We start from the raw sequence: 5,485 nt of genomic DNA, 5'->3' as shown, positions 1-5,485 counted from the left end.
GAGTAAACTCCAAGTCAAGAGGTGAGATAGTCTAGGGTGACTGGCAAAACACTCTATCTAAACCTATTTTGACTGGCAGAATACTTACATAATAAAAAATTTACACATCTGTTTTTTCCATTGCGCAACAGGTTTACGGATTGAGGAATAAATAAGAGGAAACCCTATTCAAAAAGATGACGTTTCGGTATTCAGCCTTTTAAAGCACCAGTTCGGTTTTTATTAGGCAGAACATGTATGCAAGTTCGTTTGGAACTTGCTCAAGTGACGTTCATCCCGAACGGTGTTACCTATGCATCGGAAATAGCTGCTCGCGATGGTCTCGGAGTCCTCTTACAATGTGCCTGCCATGCGTCATTGGAGAAAGCAATGCAAAGCGATGGCTATCGCTGGACATTTTGAGAGGGGATTTCCGAGCCATGAGCGTGATCCCGTGAGCCAGTGATCTAATCGCCATTCATACCGTGCTGACTGCGCACAAAGCATTATCAGCATATGACGATAGTCGTATGTGTGTATTACTTGGATGATGGTATGCAAGTTATTACTTCATTCTCTTGCATCTTAAAAGATAATTCAACCCAATCAATGATTTTGGATCCTATTCCTTGCTGCATACAGGCGGTTGTTCACCCCTTTCCAAACACAATGAAGATTATATAAAGTCGTTTCAGGCCTCATTTTGTGGAATATTGCCATATCCATGATAAAAACACAAATGGTAATTTCCACACCACAGGTTTATTACCTTGAAAATGATACAAAGTGTTGAAACCATGGTCGGTCGTTGAGTGTTAAATTAAATAGTGTGGAAATTACCATTTGTGTTTTATCATGGATTTGTCATGGATAAAATAAATATTTCTCGCAGAATATTACATCCACATCTACGCGGTACCGTGCAAGCTACCACCAGGGTGTGTTGCATGGGATGATTCCCCACCAGGAATGCAGTACTCATCCCAGCCATACACGCTGCTCGCTTGCCAGACACAGGCCAAGCACACAGGACAACGACACGCGGTCAGATCAGAAACTAGGAGAGCGCTAAGTGTTATGCCCCGTTCACATTACCATCTTTCTAACCAGCGTAAGATGACGTCAGAACCAACGCGCGTTCACACTTACCATGGTTAGACCCTGGCGACATCTGATGAGTGGTAAAGTAATTCCAAGTGAAAAATGAATTGACAAGAGCGAATAACTTGTTGGAAGGAAATAGAGAATGTGCAGGGAAAAGTTCTTGTGTTCATTGCAATGATTTAAACATATGTGCATATTATGAGCTGCTTATAAATTAAAAATTGCATTCCAGCGTCGGCAATCATTGTTCCTTGCTACGTAGAAGGTATAATTCAAATGTGTTCGTCCAACTAATCATTTCATCCATAGTGTGGCTTGCATTCTTCTACTGCTCTATTTAATACGAATAAAAGCGAATATTAGTGATAATTAGGTTGATATCAACAACATATACTACTACTTGCCCTTGATTCGGATGTGTTGACAAATCATTGATGTAGTTGAAGAAAATCGAGGACCTAATCTTGAGACTTGAGCCTCAATTTGAGACACTTGTGATTTGGGATGGAGATACACTTTTCGATGCATTACATTCTTAGCTATTATTGTTTTCTGATTTTGACAAAGGACATGATCCAATCTGATGCTATACCGTAAATTAAAACTCTTTTACCTCTTCTTCAAATGTGGATGAATAACTTGCAGAAATGTGACGATTGTTGAAATTTAACTTATGAAATAAGAGAGAGAACGTGGTATTTTTTGCGATATGTGGTATCACCCGACGTTTCTAAATTTATTTTCTATCGTTACATCTGACTAGCCGTTAGCCTGATACTTTATATTGATATGGGAAGAACTTTTGTTCAAGGATGAACATAAATGATCTTTATCAAACTGGGACAAAGAACTCTTACCAAAACATTAAAATCATTGTGACCTTCGGATTTTTATTATGGTAGTTTCGCACAATTTACTCAATTCTAGCAAAATATTATTATAGATTATTCAATCTGTCCGTAACAATACAATACGAGCTAATAGCTAATTCACTACGAACTATAAAGTATATCGCATAACTTAAATCAGGTTTAAAATCTCATACTATACAACACATAACGGAATGGATCAATAACACTTTCCTTAGAATTAATTCTGACGAATATAATTCAACAATAACGGCCGTCTCCTCTTCGAATGCTTTATTTTCTGTTTTCTTTCCTCCTATCCCACTTCGTTGCTGCATCGCCTTCTTCTTTTTCTAACCAGCTTTTAACCAACTTGCGTTCACACACGCATGAACTACCGCCAACCATGGTCGGAAAACGGTGGTCAGAATCCCAACCACGGTTAACGGGAACTTGCGTTCACACCTCGTTTTGTAACCATGGTCGGGGCTAACCGGCGTAAAAAGAACGTAATGTGAACGGGGCATTAGCTAAGCAACATGTTACCATTCAAATGAAACTAAGTAGTGCTGCACAAACTAAGTAAAATTACGCAGATATTGATTTAATCCAAACAGTTGGTTGAATGAGTGAGGGTAGAGCTCACCCTAGACTGAGCTACAGACATTTGATATCATTTATTCAGGATCATTTATTTCCTCTCCATTGGCCATCTTGCACTTAGTGGATTTTTGCTCGGTGGTGTTCGAAGGCATCACCCGGGATTTGAACCCAGAAATCTCTGCTCAATAGCCTACCGCTTTATCCAGTGGACCACCACGTTCCCGGGTCATAATTATAACTCATTTTCATGAAGCATTCTCCTCGTTATGGTCTCAAATGAAAAGTATGCGCTCGAGGTGGCTGAGCAGTAATCGCAAGCTAAGGGCATTCAAATTTTTATATCTACGTGTCTGACGTCAATGTTTTTTCATGGATTTCAATGCACAATTCCATGACTTCAGTACTTCTGTCGTACATACAATGAAGCTGTGGTGTCCGAGTGGTTAAGGAGTTGGACTTGAAATCCAATGGGTTTTACCCGCGCAGGTTCGAATCCTGTCCGCAGCGGAAATTTTTTCTCGTGATTTTTAGCTCGGTTAATTATTCGATAAACTATTAACAGAATTTCTATGAATAAAGTCCAATTTAGATCGTACTTTTACAATATAGTTTATCATAATTTTCAATATAATTTTTTTCCTCATTTCGTCGAGCAATGAAACGCATATTTTTAAAATTAATACAATTATTTCCTAAAATGAATAAAGCGTTGTAGTATAGTTAGTTTAACTGATTATCTGAGAAATTATGTATAATTGCTGAGTACCTATGGCTTTAAAATACCTTTAGCTCCCAGATATACACAAATAGCGAAGGAAAGATTATTTACATGTTTACTGAGAGCTATGCCCAGCCAGGTATTAACATAAACGAGTTGTTTTACGTCAAAAAAATTTCATAAAGATAAGAGCTTTCTTGAGAAAATTGCAATGTTGCATTATACGATGGAAACCTCTCGAGTGGTTATGCGAAGACCTTATTTGCAACTTTAGTTTCACCGTTAGTAGTCAACTAAATCTCCGTGCTACACTGCGAGTCACTTCCAGGATATTTTTAAATAAATGGTGGGGTCTGATAATTTGTGAAAATCATTTGTAACATATGAAGTAAAGATACGTCGCACTTTTCCCCATAAATATTTATTTAAAAAGGAGCCAAAGTGTTTCATTGCAGTGTATTAACATCAGGACAGGATCAGCATCTCATTCATAATGCTGCTGCAGTTTTGTGAATTTTTTTTGAGGGTTTGAGTTTTAAAAAATTATAACTAAACCGTGCATTTTGTTTCATTGGGATGCCCAGAGGTAAGAGGCTGCGCTGCGCTGTGAGAAAAAATAGAGAAAAAAGCGTCATGTTCGCTCATGAATTTCTTATGGTGCGCAGCATCATATGCCGTTACTATAGCGCTTTTATTCGCTATTAATTGACCCTTGTCGTAAACTATAGGAGAAAGACAGATCAGGATGTAAAATACCATGGATGGTAGAAAAATACCTCCTAAATGAACTCCTAGAATGAACTTTTAGAATGAATTCCCACTTCCTGTCGAAGACAAAGCCAAAAAATAATGTAATCCAAAGTTCCAATCACATTGCATACTCACAAGCCTGACTTCACACATTCAGAAACCTATCCCATGTGGCGGTCCCCTAGCATGGTGCATGATGGTATTTGATGGCTCCCTGCCATACACCCTAGAGGTGGCTCGCAGGGTATTGTTTAGTTGAAGATCTATCCTATCAATTAGTATCCTCTCTTAATTCACAAAATTAAAAAAAAAGTTATGTAATCAAAATTCAGATTATATCATGTACTAAAGCATAGAGTAAGTATATTTACTCTACTTACTCTTATATACTTACTCTATGACTAAACTGATTATTTATTTTTAGAGCAAATGCGAAAGAATGGTATGAACTTGTCTTGCAAGTACTGATGGTAATATTTCTGTGGAACAATTGGAAGAAGGGTCTGCAAATTGGCTTATTTAACTGACAAATTGAATGGCATTCGCCAAATTACTCCAGCTTAAATAAAAAGATTAATTTTGCTTTTCATATGATAAAAAACTAATTACCACCAATTAAAATTAATAAAGAATCAAACTAGAGTAGAGTAGTAAAATAATTTCGCTGCGGACAGGATTCGAACCTGTGCGGGCAACGCCCATTGGATTTCGAGTCCAACTCCTTAACCACTCGGACACCGCAGCTTGTTAATATATAGTAGAGCTCAGTGAAATGAATTAATAATTCAAATACTTACCTCAACCTATGTTCATGACACCCATCTTCAGGGAACCCTTTTGAGTACTGATTATGCTGCAGTGCAGTGAAACATAGTGACTCCTTTTTAAGTAAATATTTATGTGAAAGGTGCAAAGTATTTCTATTTCATATCCTTAATTTTTTACAAACCCCCAGATACGTGAAGGTATTTTGTCATAAATTAAAATGATTAAAGAGCTAAAAAGACTGAACTGAATTTGAACGCATCATTGCGAAAATGATTGCGTATTATGATCCCTTATTGCACGCGGAAAAGACAGCATCGTAAGCCTATCGGTTCTATTGTCCATTTCCCTCATCTTATCCTCGTGATCGTTTCTACCATAATAATTAGGCTCTCTCAAAATACCGTGAACATCAGGCAAAGAGTATTCTACTTGAAATGTCCGCAAAATATTACTAAATCTGAATTTTTCCCTTAGATCACTAAGACTTTCCCGTTCTAAATTCCTAATTAATTCAGTCACACAAGCATGTTCATCGTAGCAATTTTTAACAAATCTCCCTGCTCGCCTTTGTATTCTATATCTATACTTGAAATCATTCCCTTCCACAAAACTCGTTTAAGATTATAGAGTAGAGTTAGAATGGACAAGTCGGCGCTTAGATAACGTGTGTAAGACAGGTCAACGCTTGTCGAGGAGGGAGAGAGGGATGGGAAAT

At 37.6% G+C, this 5,485-nt stretch overlaps 2 non-coding genes across 2 annotated transcripts; one reads left to right on the top strand and one right to left on the bottom strand.

The window, feature by feature from the left end:
• The first annotated feature begins 2,959 nt into the window (after positions 1-2,959).
• Positions 2,960-3,041, top strand: Trnas-uga. Its single transcript has one exon. It is a non-coding gene; the product is annotated as a tRNA-Ser (tRNA).
• A 1,623-nt stretch (positions 3,042-4,664) lies between these two features.
• On the bottom strand, positions 4,665-4,746 carry Trnas-cga. Its single transcript has one exon. It is a non-coding gene; the product is annotated as a tRNA-Ser (tRNA).
• Positions 4,747-5,485: the final 739 nt, after the last annotated feature.

Source organism: Ischnura elegans, chromosome 3, assembly GCF_921293095.1.
Source record: "Ischnura elegans chromosome 3, ioIscEleg1.1, whole genome shotgun sequence".
Taxonomy (NCBI): Eukaryota; Metazoa; Arthropoda; class Insecta; order Odonata; family Coenagrionidae; genus Ischnura; species Ischnura elegans.
This window is presented reverse-complemented; position numbering and strand designations above follow the sequence as displayed.